A 22,429-nucleotide genomic window follows, 5' to 3' on the forward strand; every position below is an offset into this window, starting at 1 on the left:
GCCGCGCAGGCAGTGAGCACCACACGAATATGGCGCGAAAGGCCCACAGAGTTATGGCTTCACCGAATGGGAGAACACCCGGTGTTCGAGTCAAACATGCGTTCGACTCAAACACCGAGCTCATCCTTAGTGGGGATGGTGTGTTCAGGGTGATGTGCAGTGTTATTTTTCCGCCACACATAGTGTTTTGCTTTTAGGCCAAAATTTTGGATGCATTTGACCAGAGCACTTTCTTCCATATGTTTGTTGTGTCCCCCACATGGCTTCTCGCAAACTGCAAATGGGACTTCTTATGGCTTTCTTTCAACAATGTATTTCTTCTTGCCATTCATCCATAAAGGCCAGATTTGTGGAGTGCACGAATAGTTGTCCTGTGGACAGATTCTCCCACCTGATCTGTGGATCTCTGCAGTTTCTCCAGATTTATCATGGGGCTCTTGGCTGCTTCCCTGATAAATGCTCTCCTTGCCTGGCCTGTTTAAATGGGTATGAATACTTCTTCAAGGCCCTGAAGATGGACTTGACTAGAAAATTAAAGATAAACTCCAGCAAATACAATCTGACCATTGTAAGCACTCCTTGTCTCAGCCCTCTGCCACTTTTGCTGGACAGCTTGATCTGTTAATGGAAGTTGAAAAATAACTTACTGGCTGGATCACTAGATGAAGCTAAAAGGAAAAAGCCTACAAAAGAAAACAAATTCAACCACCACTTCTAAACCTGCAATTTATTACATTCTTGGTTTAGGTTTAAGACTTTTTGGCACTACAAAACAAGACTAGGTAGGTAAGAACTCAACTGAGACTGCCCTACCTATGTAAGCCCCACTTACCACCCCCCCCCCCCCTTCTAATAATCAAAAATGACAAAGCAAAACATAAGTGGAGTTAAAATGGCCAAACATGCCCTTTTATTGAACATACACTTTCTATATAAAAATATAAAACCATACATAACTTATCCAGATTAAAGGTCGCTGACGGCGCCACATTGCCAAATTTTTGGTGTCTAATGCCGCGTACACATGATGGAATTGTCTGGCGTACTTAGTCCAGCAAACAATCGGGCGGATAGTCCGGCGGACTTTCTACCGAATGGACTTGGCCACACACGGACACAGAGAAGGTCCGGCGTTTTCTAGCGTGATGACGTACAGCACGTACGACGGGACTAGAAAAAGGAAGTTCAATAGCCAGTAGCCAATAGCTTCCTTTTCGTACTTGCTTCTGAGCATGCGTAATTCTTAGTCCGCCGGACCAGCATACTCACGAACGTATTGCTCGCTGCAACCCAAGTCCGGTGGAAAGATTGGACTGCAAAAATACTTTCTAAGTCCGCCGGACTTTACGCAGAGAAAGTCTGCTGAAGCCCACACATGATCGGATTGTCCGGTGAAATGCATTTCGGCGGACTAAGTACGTCGGACAGTTTGATCGTGTGTACGCAGCTTAAGGCTGAGCTGTGACCCCAGCCACAAACACCGGCCCAGAACCTAAACCAGCTGACCTCAGACACCCACCTGTCTTAACACTAATATGCCTGTGCCGTATACACTCAAGGACTCCATACGTCAGATGGATCCCCCATCGTTTTCCCAGTAGTCATAAATAGACCTCCATCAAGGACCTTAACCGCCATAGCACCACAATTGTAAAACCTTACACTTGTGCATCTCTCCACACCTCCAAAAGTCTGTTGTAACCCAACAGCCACAGATCCATACCCACTGTATTAAGGTGGACACCATCACCCCTAAGAAACTGCCAAGTATCGGTCTCCAAGTTCAAGTGGCGAATAATTAATCCCCCATTCTTAACAATAAACTTCCCCACTTCCTTGTTCACCTTGACCCGTGCCTTATTAATTTTTTTTTCTGGGCATCTGCCAAGATGAATGAGCCACGACGTCTGACCAAAGTATGAGCATGTCAGGGAACACAGTTCGAAGTCTAAGAAAAGTCTAAGAAAATCAAACTTTACATCACTGATGAGCTCCCTACTGGAGCGGAGGCCCAAATCATTGACTCCCACATGAAGAATCACATTATCAGGGTCCCCCCAAAACACAAAAGAATGTCCCAAGATCCAGACGAAGCACCACGGGACACCTGAAAAGAATAGAAAATCACAGTGCACCCCAAGAGGAACCAGGAACAACAACACAAAACAGTAATACAGTAGAAGGAAAAAACCCACCCGCCTAAAATTATCCAGAGCAAATGCGGCCTAACATACGAGCGGAATCGGTTGGACTCCCACCTACCAATGCACCTAATAGTATTCTCATTCAATCCCCACTAGGATGCCTCTGTGGCTGCCCCAATATGAAAGGAGTGAGAAGCGTACTCAAGTGGGACAAACCCAGCAGCCGCCAGGCATGTACGAAAGACTGGTACCAAATGAAACTTAGATAGACACGAGCAATCCGAATGCAGGAATAGGGTACCACCGGTCCACGGTCGCACCACAAAGAGCTGTTCCAAGGCAAGCACCGGACAAAAACGGGGACCATTGAAATCGAGATAAAGCATCTGCCACTTTGTTGCAAACTCCTGGAAAATGAACAGCATAGATGAAAGAATTTAGGCGAAGACAAAGCAAAACCAAATGACGCAAAAACTGGTGGAGCAAATGCAGATGTATAATTAATCACTGACACCACATCCATAATGTCACAGTAAAAGCAAACATTTTTATTGTGAAAAGCCTCCCCCATATCTCAACCGTCAAGACTAGGGATGAGCTTCGTGTTCGAGTCGAACATACGTTCGACTCGAACATCAGCTGTTCGCCCGTTCGGCGAATTCCGACCGTTATCGGTCGTTCACGCCAAATTCGTGTGGCGCTCACGGCCCACAATGCACTGCGATGGCGCAGTGCATTGCTGGATGATGATTGGCCAAGCATGCACTGTGACCCCGGATGCTTGGCCAATCACAGCGCCGGCAGCAAGGAGAGCCATGATTGGCCACAGGCAGGATGCCTGTGACCAATCATAGCTCAGGCTGTGTAGTATACGCCCCACACTATATAAGGCCGCCAGCGCGGCGGCCTTGTGTAGTGTGTGTTGGCGTCTGAAGCACTTAGTGGGTGTTCTGTGTACCTTCAACACAGTATACACCGATCGTTATCGGCCGATTTTTCGATCTTGCTCTTCTGTAGTGGTTGTTGTCTGCGGGCCCTGACCGCAGTATGCACCGCTATATTCACCTCACCTATATAGCTAGCGATATATCTATCTTTTATAATAGAGCTTGCAGTCAGTGTTAGGAGCTTGTGCGTGCTGTCTGCGTGCTCTGTACCCAGTACACACCGCTATATCCACCTACATAGCTCTTCTCTATTTGAGCCATCTGCCATCTGCAGGAGTTATTGGAAGTTGTGTGTGCCTCCAGCACAGCACAGTATACATCTGTATTTACCCTTTATTGCTGGTGTTCTATAATAAAGGCATCTGCAGGAGTTAGTGGGTGTTGTGTGCCTCCAGCACAATATACACCTGTATCTACCCTTTATTGCTGTTCTCTAATAGAGCCATCTGCAGGGCTTAGTGGGTGTTGTGTGCCTCCAGTACAGTATACCCCTTTATCTCTGGTGTTCTATAATAAAGGCATCTGCAGGAGTTAGTGGGTGTTGTGTTCCTCCAGCACAATATACACCTGTATCTACCCTTTATTGCTGTTTTCTAATAGAGCCATCTGCAGGGCTTAGTGGGTGTTGTGTGCCTCCAGTACAGTATACCCCTTTATCTCTGGTGTTCTATAATAAAGGCATCTGCAGGAGTTAGTGGGTGTTGTGTGCCTCCAGAACAATATACACCTGTATCTACCCTTTATTGCTGTTCTCTAATAGAGCCATCTGCAGGGCTTAGTGGGTGTTGTGTGCCTCCAGTACAGTATACCCCTTTATCTACCCTTTATTGCTGGTGTTCTATAATAAAGGCATCTGCAGGAGTTAGTGGGTGTTGTGTGCCTCCAGCACAATATACACTACCCAACTGCTGTTTTACCCAACTCCCTTCAGGCCATTACCATGTCTGGAAGGCCAGCAAGGAGAGGCAGACAGGCGCAAGCCAATAAAAGAGGGCACGCAGGCTCTGTGTCTAGAGACAACAGTGCTGGTCGTGGACGCGGTGCATTGTCATCAGCACGTGGCCATGGGACACGCTTGTCCTTCTTTTCGGCAGCTGGACATGTTGAGCCGCAACATGCCAACGACTTGGTAGAGTGGATGACCAAGCCCTCTTCATCCTCCTCATCCTCTCTCACCCAGTCTCAGGGTACTAGCAAAGCAGCTGCCAACGCATCGTCTTCCCTCATCTCAATGTCATCATCAGTGACTCCTTCCCTAGACCCACCACGTCCTCCCGAGGAGTCTCCTGAACTCTTTGAGCACAGTGTTGGGTACATGCTCCAGGAGGATGCCCAGCGTTTTGTAGGCTCTGATGATGACACTCAGCCAGAGCAAGGCAGTAGCGTGAATGCAGAGAGAGGGGATGCTCAAGAACGACAGCAATCTGGCAGTCATGTTCCACAAGCTGCAGCATACTGCCAGGTTTGCTACAGCGATGAAGAGGGAGGGGATGATGAGGGCACTGACTCCACGTGGGTGCCTGGTAGGAGAGAGGAGGAGGAGGAGGAGGAGGCACATGTCCAACGAGGCAGGATGCCCTCCGGGGGCCAGCTTAGGGGCAGCACACCGACTGAATACCACAGCAGAGCTCCGCCTGTGCAGGGCGCTGCCTCTGCGCGTTATTCTAAAAGTTCTTTGGTGTGGGCCTTTTTTGAGACGAGTGCATCAGATCGCACCGCTGCTATTTGCAACATATGTCTCAAGCGTATCTCGCGTGGCCAAAACATCAGCCGCTTGGGCACCACATGCTTGACCAGACATATGTTGACCTGCCATGCAGCTCGTTGGCAAGCGTACCTTAAAGACCCACACCAAAGAACAAAGCGGACCTCTCCTTGCTCCTCATCAGCTGGCATCTCCAACCCCACTAGACCTTCAGTCCTCTCTGAAACCTGCTCTGAGAGGAATGAAGGTGTAGAATTAGGTGTGTCACAGCCAAGTGCTTCCGGGCACTCTGCTAGCAGTACACCCACGTCCGATTATAGCAGGCAAATGTCCCTGCCCCAGCTGCTGGACGGGCGAAAGAAGTTCACTCCCAGCCATCCACATGCCCAGCGGTTGAATGCTAGCTTGGCTAAATTGCTAGCACTTCAACTGCTGCCTTTTCAGTTGGTAGACTCGGCCCCCTTCCGTGAGTGTACAATGTGCGGTTCCTCAGTGGCAGGTCCACAAACGCCACTTTTTCTCACGGAAGGCGATTCCGGCTCTCTACCGGCATGTGGAAGGCAATGTCCTTGCCTCGCTGGACAGGGCGGTCAGCGGTAAGGTGCATATTACCGCTTACTCATGGTCCAGCAGGCATGGACAGGGACGTTACCTGTCTTTCACGGCCCATTGGGTCACTCTTCTGGCAGCTGGGAAGGATGCAGGACAAGGTGTAGTAGTGTTGGAGGTTGTTCCGCCACCATGCCTCCAAAATGCTACTATTGGTTGTGACACACCTCTCTCCTCCACCCCCTCCTCTTCTTCTTCCTCCATGGCCTCTTCCAGTGCTCTGTCCTCAGAACCAGCGGTGCTTCGTAGGCGTTCCAGGGGCTACGCAAGTACGCAGGCAAAACAATGCCATGCCGTGCTTACGCTGGTTTGTTTGGGGGACAGGAGCCACACTGGGGCTGATGTTTTTCAGCTCTGCAGGGGCAGGCCGAGAGGTGGTTGACGCCACGCCAGCTTAAGCCAGGAATGGTGGTTTGCGACAATAGCACCAACCTCCTCTCCGCCCTCCGACAGGGGCAACTGACCCATGTGCCCTGTGTAGCTCACATCCTTAACCTGGTGGTGCAGCGGTTCTTGGGCAGGTACCCAGGCTTACAGGATGTCCTGAAGCAGGCCAGGAAAGTCTGTGTGCATTTCCGCCGATCATTTAATGCCTGTGCTCGGCTGGCTGAGCTCCAAAAGGAGTTGAACCTGCCCAAGAACCGCCTTATATGTGACATGCCCACCAGGTGGAACTCAACATTGGCCATGCTGCAGCGGCTGCACACGCAGCAGAGGGCCATCAATGAGTAACTGTGCGACTACGGCACCAGGACAGGGGAGCTTGGTTTTTTCTCACCACGCCAGTGGGGCATGATTAGGGATGCATGCACTGTCCTGTCACCGTTTGAGGAGGCCACAAGGATGGTGAGCAGTGACAGTGCATGCATCAGTGACACTGTACCTCTTGTCCACCTCTTGGAGCATACGCTGCATGGAATAATGGACAGGGCACTTGAGGCAGAACAGAGGCAGGAAGAGGAGGACTTCCTTGCCTCTCAAGGCCCCCTTTATCCAGACAGTGTTCCTGCTGTGCACCCATCACACAGGAAGAGGATGAGGAGGAGGAAGAGGAGGAGGAGGATGATTGTGCCAGCATGGAGGTGGAGGCTGGCACTCAGCATCAGCAGCAGCAGCAGTCTTGTAGGGATGATTTACAGTCCCAAGAAACCCGTGGACTTGTACGTGGCTGGGAGGAGGTAGCTGCGGATCATGTTGTCCTTAGTGACCCAGGGGACTCCGGACCGAATGCTTCAGCTAACCTACGCTGCATGGCCTCCCTGATCCTGCAAAGCCTGCAGAAGGATTCTTGTATTCTTCGGATCAAGGAGAGGGACCATTACTGGCTGGCCACTCTCCTTGATCCACGGTACAAGTTTAAGGTTGCCGACCTTATCTTGCCATCACAGAGGGAGCAGAGGATGAGACATCTCCAAGAGGCCTTGCAGAAAGGTCTGTACAACGCGTTCCCAGAGACTGGGAGGTTACAAACTCCTGGTCTTGGACAACATGTTGCTGAGGCATCGGTCAGAAGGAGCGGTGGAGAAGGTGGCCGTCTGACTGATGCTTTCAGACAATTTTTTAGTCCGCAGCCCCAAGGTATGATCAGTTCCAGCAACCATCGCCAGCGTCTGATTTACATGGTGCAGGAATACCTAGGGGCAAGGTCAGACTTGGACACCTTTCCCACTGAAAATCCTCTGGCTTACTGGTCTTGAGGATGGATCACTGGCCAGAGCTTGCACAGTATGCAATTGAGCTACTGGCCTGTCCTGCATCCAGCGTTCTTTCGGAACGCACCTTCAGTGCTGCTGGTGGCTTTGTTACCAATCACAGGGTGCGCCTGTCCACCGAATCAGTTGATCGACTGACCTTCATCAAGATGAATCAGTCTTGGATCACCCACAGCTACCAAGCACCTGAAGCTGATGTAACCGAATATTTTTTTTTGAAATATCACATCCCTTCAAGACTGCCTATGCTGATGCTGAGTGACTGTCCCGTTATGTTGATTGTCTATCCTCTTCCTCCTCCGCTGATATGTTGGAAGAACATTTCTGGTTCTGGGTGATGCCATCAGCCCAATTTTTCTGCCCCTGTTTAATAGGGGCGTTTAATTACAATTTTTGATGCAATGCTTTGCAGCAGGGCTAATTCCTGCAATAAAACTAGAGTATATGGGAGAGGTTGCAGTGTCGTGGCACCAGCACCAGTGCCTAAGGCCCAATTTTTCTGCCCCTGTTTAACAGGGGCGTTTAATTAAAATCTTTGATGCAATGCTTTGCAGCAGGGCTAATTCCTGCAATAAAACTAGAGTATATGGGAGAGGTTGCAGTGTCGTGGCACCAGCACCAGTGCCTAAGGCCCAATTTTTCTGCCCCTGTTTAACAGGGGCGTTTAATTACAATTTTTGATGCAATGCTTTGCAGCAGGGCTAATTCCTGCAATAAAACTAGAGTATATGGGAGAGGTTGCAGTGTCCTGGCACCAGCACCAGTGCCTAAGGCCCAATTTTTCTGCCTCTGTTTAACAGGGACGTTTAATTACAATCTTTGATGCAATGCTTTGCAGCAGGGCTAATTCCTGCAATAAAACTAGAGTATATGGGAGAGGTTGCAGTGTCGTGGCACCAGCACCAGTGCCTAAGGCCCAATTTTTCTGCCCCTGTTTAACAGGGGCGTTTAATTACAATTTTTGATGCAATGCTTTGCAGCAGGGCTAATTACTGCAATAAAACTAGAGTATATGGGAGAGGTTGCAGTGTCGCGGCACCAGCACCAGTGCCTAAGGCCCAATTCTTCTGCCCCTGTTTAACAGGGACATGTAATTACAATTCTTGATATAATATTTCACAGGAGGGCCCGTTCCTGTGCCCACCCAGAGTAACTGTGAGGACTTATAGTGTTGTGGCACCAGCACCACAACCACCAAAGGTCAATTTTTCTACCACTGTTCAACAATGGCATGTAATTACAATTCTTGATATAATCGTTCACAGCAGGGCGCTCCAGCGCCCACCAAGAGTCACTTTGAGGGCTTACAATGTTGTGGCAAAACCAACACCTTGTTCCGCCATTTCTGCAGAGCATATGGGGCAGGCCCCTACTTTCAAACATCCAACTTACAAACATCTCCTACTTGCAAACGGAAGGAGACAACAGCAAGTGAGATGAAAAAAGATGGACGACAAAACAAATTATACAGGGGTGATAACCCTTCCCTATGTTTTCCAAAAAGAAAAGATTCAACTTAACACAACAAACCTACACAGTCCCTGTCTTGTTTGCACCGCCTGTATACTGCTGTTCTGAGTATATAGGGCCTGGGGGCCACAAGCATTTCCTTTTTTTAATATGGGTACGGGGTTCCCCTTAATATGCGTACAAGACCCAAAGGGGCTGGTAAGGGGCAGGGAGGACTACCCATGCCATTTTTCTCAATGATTTTCAACCAAAGTGCAGGAACCAGATATGACATTAAAACCGCAAGCAGTTTTAAATGATGTTATTTCCGTTAAATGTCATTTTGTGCAGGGACTGTTCTAAACATGGGAAACACGTGGCACTTCACAGGCATACTACAGACACCCCCCAAGCACGATATTTAAAGGAATATTTCCCTTTTTTTTTCACTTTAATCGTCATTAAAATCAGTGCTCCCGCCAAAACGGCCATTTTTAAAAACATTTTAGGCATTGACCCATGTCCCCTGGGGCAGGAGCCAGGTCTCCAAACCCTTTTTAGGACAGTATCTTTCATATTAGCCGTTAAAATTAGCACTTTTAATTTCGAACATTCGAGTCCCATAGACTTCAATGGGGTTCTAACGTTCGTACGAATTTGGGGTCCGTTCGAAAGTTCTGGTGCCAACCGAACCGGGGGGTGTTTGGCTCATCCCTAGTCAAGACAATTGGAAACAGCTCCAACAGTACCAGGTTTTTGAGAAAGCCAGCTGAATGCCACTCCTCTGGCCACCCTTCCACACTCTGACAGGACCTTGGGTTGCCCTTCTGATATCCAGTACCACCAAGTACCCGGCCACCTAGAGGTAAAAGATAAAAGTGCAACAAGGTCAAACTTAGGGAGAAATCAATGGATCTCTAGCAATTAACCAGGGTAACTACTCCTGGCAAGTAAATTTGTGAGGAGCTCCCTGACTAAACCCCAGGGTGCTACACTTATGGAGATGAGATGAGGGGGAGGGGTTCTGTTATTCTAACACACTTTTTGACTTTTGGGGTAACAATGCTGCTTCTCCACAGATACAGTACTCTCAATGAATGTTGTTCTTCTATGACAGTACAGTAAGTGTCTTACTGACAGGGTCACTAGGTGATAATAAAGGGGAAAAGCCTGAAAAAAAGAAAATGAATACATCCATCACATCTAAGGGTTGGTAAGCTGAAATATATTAACTGCTTGACTTATGGAAGGTTTGAATTTGAATTTATATTTTTCACACAAATAGCACTTTCTTTTAGTGGTATTTGATCACCACTTTTTTATTTTTTTATTATATAAAAAAAAATGATTTTGAAAAAATATGTTAGAAAACACATCCAAACAAAAAATTTAATTTCTTCATAAATCAAAGTGGTTTTATAGCCTTAATGTTTTTTCACCTTAATACATTCTATGCATTAAGGTAAACAATCTTCTGTGCTGCAGGATCCCCCCCCCCCCTCAGCCCCCCCTTTTGAGTCGATCCAAATCACTGATGTGCATGAGTGCAGTGGCTCTTGCCGATACGTATCGGCAAGAGCCACTGCACTCATGCACATACACCTTTTTGAAAGGCCCCAAAGGCTGCAACACCTCAGCAAGAGGCACCACTAACCAAACACTGCCATGAAGACCAAGGAACTCTCCAAACAAGTAAGGGACAATGTTGTTGAGAAGTACAAGTCAGGGTTAGGTTATAAAAAATATATCCAAATCTTTGATGATCCCTAGGACACCATCAAATCTAACATAACCAAATGGATTGAACATGGCACAACAGCAAATCTGCCAAGAGACGGCCGCACACCAAAACTGACGGACCGGGCAAGCAGGGCATTAATCAGAGAGTCAGCACAGATACCTAATGTAACCCTGGAGGAGCTGTAGAGTTCCACAGCAGAGACTGGAGTATCTGTACAAAGGACGACAATAGGCTGTAAGTTCCATAGAGTTGGGCTTCATGGCAGAGTAGTCAGAAGAAAACCATTACTTTTAGCAAAAAACAAAATGGAACATTTTGAGTTTGTGAAAAGGCATGTAGGAGACTCCCAAAATGTATGGAGGAAGGTGCTCTTGTCTGATGAGACTAAAATTCAACTTTTTGGCCATCAAAGAAAACGCTATATCTGGCGCAAATTCAACACATCACATTACCCAAAGAACACCATCCCCACAGTGAAACATGGTGGTGGCAGTATCATGCTATGGGGATGTTTTTCAGCAGTGGGGATTGGGAAACTGGTCAGAGTTGAGGGAAAGATGGATGGTGCTAAATACAGGTATATTCTTGAGCAAAACCTGTACCACTATTGTGTGAGATGTGAGGCTAGGACGGAGGTTCACCTTCCAGCAGGACAATGACCTCAAACACACCGCTAAAGCACCACTTCAGTGGTTTATAGGGAAACATGTAAATGTGTTGGAATGGCTTAGTCAAAGCCCAGACCTCAATCCAATAGAAACAGACATAAAGATTGCTGTTCACAAGCACAAACCATCCAACTTAAAGGAGCTGGAGCAGTTTTGCCAGGAGGAAAGGGCAAAAATCCTAGTGGTAACATGTGGCAAGCTCATAGAGACTTATCCAAAGCGACTTGGATCTGTGATAGCCGCAAAAGGTGGCTGTACACAGTATTGACTTTATGGGGGTGAATAGTTATGCACATTGACTGTTTCTGTTATTTTGTCCTATTTGTTGTTTGCTTCACATTTATAAAAAAAAATCTTCAAAGTTGTGGGCATGTTCTGTAAATTAAATGATGCAAATCCTCAAATAATCCATGTTAATTCCAAGTTGTGTGGCAACAAAACACGAAAAATGCCAGGGGGGTGAATACTTTTGCAAGGCACTGTATATTGTTTTTTGTGAAATGTATTTATTCTACAAACTATGGTATATATACTGGAATTTACACAGCTATAATGCTTTACTGGTAATGGTGGTGATCAGTGAGCAAATGTAAGTATTTGTGAGTAGTATTAGTTCGCTGGACAGCAGGTTGATACATTTTCCTCCTCTGCCACATTTGGCATGTCACTTTTTTCGGGGGTGAAGCAAGTACCTAGTTTTGACAGAAAGCCACTTCCTCTTCCACCCTGGCGAGTGGAAGTTCCCCTCTCCCCCTCCCTCTTCTACAAGACCTTTCACAAAGCACAGTGAAACTTGCGTATGCACAGTGGGCAGCCAGCTTTGAAGCCGCAAGTAGCATAACCGGTTGCCTATAGTTAAGATGCCAGTGCTGGGTACCCCAAAGGCTAGTGATGAACTAGCCCTGGGTGAGGATGGTGCTGGATCCCTGGACAGGTAAGTGTCATAATATTAAAAGTCAGCAGCTACAGTATTTGTTAAAGTTGAGTGGAGAACCGCTTTAATATTGCCTATGAACTCAACAGTAACTAGTCATGTGTCAAAGTACTTTATGGTTAAAGTCAACTGTATATGTTAAAATTTAAAAACGACTGCACCACCCAATGGGCTACAAATGCTGCTGACACTTCAATTAGACCAATTGTGTAAGAAAATGTGGGATAAAGTGCAGAGCTAAATGATTGTGCAAATATGTAAATCGTAAATGACATGACAATATTATATTAAAAGCCAGTGTTTGGCACTTGCAAACAAAAAATAGTATACAAAACAGTGAAAACACATAATGTACGTCAAACTGAATTGAGGGAAAACCTGAAAAAATCCAAACAAGTGTAAATGAAGTTGAAATGGGATAGTTCATATAGGGTGAAAAATTAATGTTCAGCCTCGATAGAGGAAATCACTCATGAAGATAGGTAATGAACTCTTTGAGAAACACACCGCCAAGAATGATGTGCAACCACTACCAACAAAGGTATTAGGGTACTCTTACCAAATGGTGTGCGCTACCTGCCATCAGCAAGGATCCAAACATATAGAACTGGAGAGATTGGATGTCACAGGAACCGACATATAGAATTCACACCAGCACAGGTCTAACGTCCAAACGTCACAGGAACCAACATGCAGGATGCACAGCGGTACAGGTCCGACATCCAGGGACTCATAAGTTCCACCAATCAGCAAAAAAGAGTCAAGAAGAAAAGAAATTACCACATAGCATAAAATCCTTGACTAAAAATGTATTAAATAAGGTATTGCACTGACATCAATATGGACAATACAGGCACTGTATATGGTGTGATCACAGAGAACAGAGTGGAACACAGTATATGGAGCCAGCACAGTACGTCACAAAAAAAACTGTGTATTTTGTCCATAAAAATAAAAAAAGGATCTTTGGAAGGTGTTAGTTTTTTGAGAAAGGTGAAGCTGTCCTGGTTGGTAGACTTATGCTCCGTACACACAGTCGGATTTTCCGATGGAAACTGTTCGATGGGAGCTTTTTGTCGGAAATTCCGACCATGTGTAGGCTCCATCGGATATTTTCCATCGGAATTTCCGTAACACAAAATTTGAGGTCTGGATCTCAGATTTTCCGACAACAAAATCCATTGTCAGAAATTCCAATCATGTGTACACCATTCTGATGCACAAAGTTCCACGCATGCTCGGAATCAAGCAGAAGAGCCGCACTGGCTATTGAACTTAATTTTTCTCGGCTCGTCGTACGTGTTGTGCGCCACCGCGTTCTTGGCGTTTGCAATTTCCGACCAACTTTGTGTGACCGTGTGTATGCAAGACAAGTTGAGCCAACATCCATCAGAAAAAATCCATGGATGTTGAATGTCCGATCAATGTCTGATCATGTGTATGCGGCATAAGGGTTCCTCTACGATGGTCTCTGCAGTGTGATCCACAGAAGGTTCAGCTGATAGACATGCAAGAGGAGATACTGCTGCTTCCTGAATGCCTGTTTTTTTTTTGGATGGTCTCAGGTGTTTTTTTTAATGGGGATACAGCTTCACAACTGCAAGCCTAGCGTTTGGCTGGCAATTGCAGTGCGACCTCCATTGAATTGTCGTGATCAGCAGCAGTACTGCCCCCAATCACAACAGGGAGTATCATTTTTGCAAACATTATCATGCTGCAGCATGTGAATGTAACAGGAGGTAACGTTACTGGCTTTGCAGGACTCCCTTTTATTCACAGGATGGCTGCAGCAGGTGTGTTTTATTTTTGAGATTGACTTGGGATGCAGCACTCTGGGAGATGGAGTCTGGAGGGAGACCCGAGTCATTGCTAATGCTGGGAAAACAAATATTGTACCCAGTAATACCTCAGAGCAGGAAGACTCATATAAATAGAAAAGCCCAGGAAGCAACAAGGCAGTTGGGTGCAGTGCCAACCAGAGAGCTGCTGCAAAGGAAGCTTGAAAAAGAGCAGTTAAGCTCCGAAACATGAATCCACGCTCCCCACGCTGCACATACCCCCACCCCCCAGATGTGATGCCACTTTCAGTCCTGTATAGTACATGCGCTCCAGGGTGGCTCCAGGATTGCCTGTTTTGTTTCTGAAGCCCTACAAAGCTTCTTACAGCAGCATCTGCTTCCTGCCTCTTGAAGACACTGATGCTCAACAGCATGTGCATGGTTGCATTACATGTTTTTATCCTTAGGCCGCGTACACACGGGCAGATTGTCTGCCCAACTAAGTTCGGCAGACAATCCGACAGACAGTCCGTTCAAAATTAGCATGAACGGACTTGACCACACACGATGAGCAGACAGTCCGCTGAAAGCGTGCGTGATGACGTGTACAGCACGTACGACGGGACTAGAAAAACGACGTCCTATACACTGCAATGCAACCTTCGGCCGTGTAAACCCTTTCTGAGCATGCGCCATACTTAGTCCGTCCAACTTGCCTACACACGAGCGGACTGTCCGCTGAAACCAAGTTTGGATGGACAAAACCAAGTTTGAACGGACTGTCTTACGGAAATTCCGTAAGACTTTGTTCGTCAGACTGTCCGCTGAAAAAGTCAGCTGAAGCCCACACACGAGCGGATTGTCCGCTGAAACACTGTTCAGCGGACTAAGTTGGGCAGACAGTCCGCCCGTGTGTACGCGGCCTTAGGCTCCATTCGCATATAGGCGTTTTGAATCATGGGCAGAATTGCAGCTAGGAAGCAGAAATTTTTCAAAATGTGCTGTTAAAATGTCAAACCACACATCAGTGTGTTCAGGTGCCATATATTTCAATGGCACCTAAAAAGGCAGCGTGATTTTGCTGTGATTATATAGAAATAAATAAATACTGTTGCGCACAACCTCGCCAAAAGGAACCAACTAAAAAATAATAATAATTTTTTTCTAGAAAGCTGCTCACATACCAAAGTGCTCTCTACACTCAAACGTAAAATGTGGGGGAAGGGTTATATGTGGCGCTATCTATAGTAAAATATCTATGTCTTCTACCTATGATTAACAATCATAAATAATCACAATACAGTGCAAACAAATGTGCAAATAGCATAATAAAGTGCAAACACATGTGCAAATACTGCTGAATAAACAAGTGCATACAATATCCGTAATACAGTGCAAATGAACTAAATGTCCGTAATGAAGTGCAAATGACATCCAAAAAATCAGTCCATGCAAATAGTGCAAAACACAGTAAAAATGAGCATAATAAAACAAAGAAGGCTCAAAAGAACAGTATATGAAAAGCAATAAATATCCAGTGAATCGTGCAAAACAAAGTCCACTCCAGTAAAGTGTAATCAGTCCAACACAGCTAGTATTAAACCGTGCAATGTAAATAAGTAAAGTGCAATCTATTTCCTTTTTTCAGGCTTCAGTGCTCAGCATGCACCCCTCGTTTCCCCCAGCCTCTCACCTCAAAGAAAGGTCCTAAAAGGACCAGATGCCGCTTAAAGAGTAGTGGGTAGGGGAATCTTCCACCTCGTATCAATATACCTCCGGGACCCAGAATCTGTTCTTCCACTATCAGCACTCTCAGAGAAAGGTCCTAAGGGCCCAGAAGCCACTTAAGGAGTAGTGGGTAGGGGAATCTTCCACCTCTTGTCAGTCTACCTCCGGGGACCAGACTCAATTCTTCCACTATCAGCACTCCGAATATATAAAAGAGCAAGGGAGGGGGCCGCCAATGTGTAGTATCATAAAACACTTTATTAAATAAAATAGCCACACTTACATTAAAAAACCGAACTATCGATGTAAATAGATAATTAATAATTAATAGACCGGAAGCACCATTATTTACATCGATAGTTCGGTTTTTTAATGTAAGTGTGGCTATTTTATTTAATAAAGTGTTTTATGATACTACACATACTCCCTTGCTCTTTCATATATTCAGAGTGCTGATAGTGGAAGAATTGAGTCTGGTCCCCGGAGATAGACTGACAAGAGGTGGAAGATTCCCCTACCCACTACTCCTTAAGTGGCATCTGGGCCCTTAGGACCTTTCTCTGAGAGTGCTGATAGTGGAAGAACAGATTCTGGGTCCCGGAGGTATATTGATACGAGGTGGAAGATTCCCCTACCCACTACTCTTTAAGCGGCATCTGGTCCTTTTAGGACCTTTCTTTGAGGTGAGAGGCTGGGGGAAACGAGGGGTGCATGCTGAGCACTGAAGCCTGAAAAAAGGAAATAGATTGCACTTTACTTATTTACACTGCACGGTTTAATACTAGCTGTGTTGGACTGATTGCACTTTACTGGAGTGGACTTTGTTTTGCACGATTCACTGTATATTTATTGCTTTTCATATACTGTTCTTTTGAGCCATCTTTGTTTTATTATGCTCATTTTTACTGTGTTTTGCACTATTTGCATGGACTGATTTTTTGGATGTCATTTGCACTTCATTACGGACATTTAGTTCTTTTGCACTGTATTACGGATATTGTATGCACTTGTTTATTCAGCAGTATTTGCACATGTGTTTGCACTTTATTATGCTATTTGCACATTTGTTTGCACTGTATTGTGATTATTTATGATTGTTAATCATAGGTAGAAGACATAAATATTTTACTATAGATAGCGCCACATATAACCCTTCCCCCACCTTTTGCTGTGATTGACGCACAACAAATCACTCTGCAATTGCACAAACAAATTGTGCGATTCATGTCCCCCAAAAGAAGTTCCAGAACTTTTTTTTTTGCGTGATTGGTCGCAAGACAATCCTGGCTGAATCACACCACGTTTTTAGGTGCCATTGAAATGAATGGCACCTGAACACACTGATGTGCAAATTGACATTTTAACAGCACGTTTTGAAATTGGGGGCAGAAATTCGGTAATGTATGAACGGAGCCTTATGCATCTTGTGAGTTGCCACTTTGGACCTATGGACTTTTTAGTACAATCCGCACCCACACATCGATTATTGTCTGCGCTTATTGACAAAGCGAAACTGGAGCTGTGGAATCACGTGACCGGACTGTGGCAGATTTAAAATAGTTATCTTTTTTTCTACAGGATAGGTATGAGATGGGGGCAGGGAACGTTTTTAAGAATAGTTATAGTTGGGATTTTCTTCCACTTTAAGTTAATTTTCTTTTTTCACTTTAAGGTACAGATATAATAATCAAACACCATGAAAAGAATGGAATTACCCAAGGTGGTATTATATAAAATGCCTGCAAAAAGAATTACTATAGTAGTACCTGTAATCTGGTTTCTCCCAGGCCATCAGAATGATATAACAACATGAGAGATCTCATAGAAGAAACACTCGGGGGACACAATCTCAATATCAGCATCTAAAGAAGGAAATGATATAGACAAACTGATATATATACACATGGACCAATGCAGATAAAAATGTTCCTCTATGAACAAAAGGTCACATACAATGGAACATGTGTAATAGAAATCTGCAAATGTCATTGGTGTGGCAATAGAGTTTTTATATAGATGTGTGAACTAGTAATAGGATAAAAACTTGTATATGAGCAAAATATTTTTCATATTGTGTGCATATTTTTTAAGGTTTATAACAATGATTTTTCTTCTAGTTGTCTTAAATGAATATGTACGTTTCAAAAGTTGCAAGGCATTTTTTTAGTGTATTGGTGTAGTTAGTATATTTAACTTAGTGCACAATTGCATCATACATATTACAGTTGTGTGAAAAAGTATTTGCCCCCTTCCTGATTTTTAATTTTTTTGCATATTTCTCCCACTTAAATGATTCAGATCATCAAACTAATTTCAATATTACACAAAGATAACCCGAGTAAAGCACACTAACAGATCACAAACACACATCATGCCACAATCTAAAAAAGTTCAAGAACAGATTAGAACCAAAGTATTGTACATGTATCCTTCTAGGAAGAGTTTCAAAGCCATTTCTAATGCCCTGTACACATGACCAGAAATTCCATCAGAAAAAACTTGGATGGTTTTTCCGACGGAATTCCGCTCAAGCTTGCCTTGCATACACACGGTCACACAAAAGTTCTCTGAACTTTCGACCATCAAGAACGCGGTGATGTACAACACTACAACGAGCCGAGAAAATGACGTTCAATGCTTCCGAGCATGCGTCAAATTGTTTCCGAGCATGCGTAGGAATTTTGCGTGTCTGAATTTGTACAGACAATCGGAATTTCCGAACTAAAAATAGAGAACTATTCTCAAACTTTTGCTGGCTTGAATTCTGCCAGCAACAGCCCGATGGAGCATACACATGGTCGGAATTTCTGACCAAAAGCTCACATCTGACTTTTGCTGGCAGAATTTCTGATTGTGTGTATGGGGTTTAAGGCTTTGGAATTCCAGTGAACCATGGGGAGAGCCATTATCCACAAATGGAGATAACTTGGAACAGTGAGACTCCTTTCACAATGAGTCCCTTTACAGGTGATATAGTGCTAAAAATAGCACCTGCATAGCATCTGTAAAAAAACCTCTCCTGTCTCTCCAGTGTGAAAGCCTGAGTGCTTTCACACTGGAGCGATGCGCTTGCAGGACGGTAAAAAAAGCCCTGCTAGCAGCATCTTTCCAGAGCTGTAGGAGCTGCACATACACCGCTACTAAAACGCCCCTACCCATTGAAATCAATGGGGCAGCGACGCAAACCACCGGCAAACCACCGCCTTGCAGATGGTTTTAACCCTTTTTCTGCCTTTTTTTTTTACCGCCGTCTCATTGTGAAAGCACCGTGATGAACCTTCCCAGGAGTGGCCAGCCTACAAAAATGACTCCAAGAGCATGACGACGACTCATCCAGGAGGTCAGAAAAGAACCCAGAACAACATCTAAAGAACTTCAGGCCTCACTTGCAACAGGTAAGATCAGTGTTTATGATTCAAAAATAAAAAAGAGACTGAGCAAAAATGGCATCCATGGGAGAGTTCCAAGGCCAAAGCCACTGCTGATCAAAAAGAACATAAAGGCTCATCTCACATTTACCAAAAAACATCTTCATTATCCGCAAGACTTTTAGGCAAATATTCTGTGAACTGATGAGACAAAAATTTTACTTTTTTGAAGGTGTTACATCTACAGTCATGGTCTGTCTGAACCTAGAGAACCTGACCATCGGGGTGTCATATTAAATGAATGGTGCTGCATCAAACTGCATATACTGCTTTGTGTATTGCATTGGCATTGTACATCCTTAAACTCTATTCATCTCAAGCTATGGTGGGGATGGCACACTGTGATATCTTTACCTTGGGTGCCAAAGTACCTTGTCCTGCCACTTCTATCCGATGAACAGGGAGCTGACCCAGAAAGCAGTAATGTTCAACCAGAAAGCAGCAAGATGTGTGTATCACTGGCTGAAAATACAACTCATATAGCAAATAAAACTGTGAATCTATTTGTAATTTAACTATCAATTCCTGGAGTTCCACTTTAATTTAAAACACCAGGGCCATTCACAAAGCAGCGCTGCGTGACGCACGCATGCGCAGTAGGAAAAAGCCAGTGAAGCCGCAAGGCTCCACTGCCTGTTTCCCTTCGTTAAGATGGTGGCACCGTCACCCAATCCGATTGATGGATCGGTCTCGGTGGGCGACATCACGGGTTCGCTGGACAGGTAAGTTCCCTTATTAAAAGTCAGCAGCTACAGTGTTTGTAGCTGCTGACTTTTTAAAAAAAAGATTTAGGCTGGAACACCGCTTTAGGGGGGAACTCTGCAGACTCTGTGGGCGTTGTATCACCTCCATACCACCTGATTTTGTTGTTAAGGTTATCTGAAAGATGGCTTTCAAATTTTTTGACAGGGACGCGGTTTCAGTGCTTGCCATAGGTGCCATTTTCACTAGATATGCTTCTGGTGGTCGGGGGGCCAAACAAACTGTCGAATGACCCGTTTGTTCGGATGTTCGCCCAACATCCGAACAACAAAACCGTTTGCCCATCCCCAATTGTGGCATAGCTGACGCATTACCATTTATTAAAATAAAAAATGACATTTACAGACCAACACTATAACAGCATATACTAAAATACAACATTTATTCAACACAAAGTAGATATTCAGGACGTGAACCTGATAAAATGACTGCTGTTACCCCTGTGACGACTTATTCCAGACAGAATTAGCAGGTATTATCTTGACCGATTTAAATCCGCCTTTACACGGGAGTAAATTCTGTCTAAATCTATATCTAGCCAGAAAAATAGCTGTAATAAAAAAAAATGCCTGGGCAGAAAATTGTTTTTGCCAGGCTTTATAAGATCATATGGCGGTTTGAGAAATGTTATTTTCCGCTCTACTCTACAGTTAAGCTTAAGGGTAGAATGTAATAACAGAACGTTTCCAGAATCTATTGTTCCGTCCCAGGCCAGTCTAGCTTTACGCTGGGGACTTTGGCTTTATTTAAATGACAGGGGGAAAAAATCTCCAGCGTGCATTAGTCGCCTTTAACATGTTTTAAAGTCTAAAAACTCCAAAGTAGCAATTATTTTATTTTTTTTAGTATCCATTAGACCCCTTTCACACTGGGCTGCCTGTGCATTTGTGGTAACGAGACGTTCCTTTTAGCGGCTCTTTACCGCTGTTTAACCGCTTCAGCCCCGGAAGATTTTACCCCCTTCCTGACCAGAGCACTTTTTGCGATTCGGCACTGCGTCGCTTTAACTGACAATTGCGCGATCGTGCGACGTTGCACCCAAACAAAATTGACGTCCTTTTTTTCCCACAAATAGAGCTTTCTTTTGGTGGTATTTTATCACCTCTTCATTTTTAATTTTTTGCGCTATAAATAAAAAAAGAGCGTCAATTTTGAAAAAGACGCAATATTTTTTACTTTTTGCTATAATAAATACCCCCCTAAAAATATATAAAAACAACTTTTTTCCCTCAGTTTAGGCCGATACGTATTCTTCTACATATTTTTGGTAAAAAAAATTAGCAATAAGCGTATATTTATTGGTTTGCGCAAAACTTATAGCGTCTACAACAGGGGAGCCCAACCTTTTAAAGAGCGAGGGCCACTTAAGCGACTTGGTAACCGGTCGCGGGCCACAATGAGCAGAGCAGTCGGATGACAGGTCCATGCAGCGTGGACACGGACACAGCCCACTCTATGGGTCCTCTGATCCGATCCACCCTAATGGAAGGAGATTGATCCACATCCGTTTTTTTTAGCGAATCAGATTGGAGGTAGGCGGGTGTAAAAGGACACAAATCTGTTTATATCTGCTGTTTTATAGAGGTGAATGGAGGATCCGATTGAGTTTGACCGATTGTGTGAAAGGGGCCTTTCACACTAATGCAGTGCAGTGCACTTGTGTCTTTCCTGCGGGTTAGCTACACTTTGCCATAGACTTATATTATATCCTGCAGGTGTGGTGCACTTTCTGAAAGCTCACCAAACCCGCAGGTAATAACAGAAGTGTATGCCTCAGTGCAGGTAACCTGAAGGTGCACTGCACCTGCAGATCAGTTTGAAAGCAGCCCAGTAACCACTGCACAGATATGCCCATATATACACTGAAATTTTAGTAATAAACTGACCTTTAATAAGAGCCTTCCATTCAGGTATCGCCTGCGGGTGCTGTCCCCGGCAGAGTGCATTTGGTATCACTGCACCTGTGGCAAGAGACAGCGCTATACAGGAAGCTTATACAGCTCTGATCCACAGCTGCTTGCTTTGCCGGCTTCATTAACAACACAGATGCTCTGGGATGGCGGGTCTGCAACCCATGATCTGGGCTTGCCAATCCACCATCCCACAGAAAGAGGTCACAGGCCACATCAGAGGGCTCCGCGGGCCACATGTGGCCCCACGGGCCACTGGTTGGGCACCCCTGGTCTACAAAATAAGGGATAGTTTATGGGATTTTTATTATAATTTTTTTTTTATTAGTAATGCCCGCGATCTGCGATTTTTATCAGGACTGTGACATTATGGCGGACACATCGGACACTTTTAACGGGGAAATGCCTTGTTTACATAGTCACTTCCCCATTCTGCGGCTCCATATCATGATCGCCAGGAGACCAGTGGACATTGAGTATGCCGATCCTGTGGGCACGGTCGCGCTGTATGTGGCAGTGCACATGCACCTGCTAGCCCCATCAATTAAAAGGGTTGTACAGGTACACCCATTTGCCCACCGCTGCCATTGTGCCAACGTATATCAGCGTGCATCGGTTGGCAAGTGGCTAGTGGCAAGTAGCATTTTTTTCCGGCCACTAGCGGGGCACTTTTAAAAAAGGGCTTAAAAACTCCCGCGTTGCGGTGCTTCCGAAACACTGCCCCAAAGATGCTGCTTGCAGGACTTTGAAAATCCCTCGAGCGCACCGCCCGGGTGTAAAACTATCCATTGCAATGAATGGGAGGCAGTTTTTCAGGTGCTTTACAGGCATTATTTTTAGTGCTAAAATGCCTGAAAACTGCCTCAGTGTGAAAGAGGTTTGAGAGCCATTTTCGGAAGGTGCGTGCGGAAAAT

This window comes from Lithobates pipiens, unplaced genomic scaffold, assembly GCF_037356315.1.
Source record: "Lithobates pipiens isolate NorthernLeopardFrog02 unplaced genomic scaffold, aLitPip1_a1.2 Scaffold_8, whole genome shotgun sequence".
NCBI lineage: Eukaryota > Metazoa > Chordata > Amphibia > Anura > Ranidae > Lithobates > Lithobates pipiens.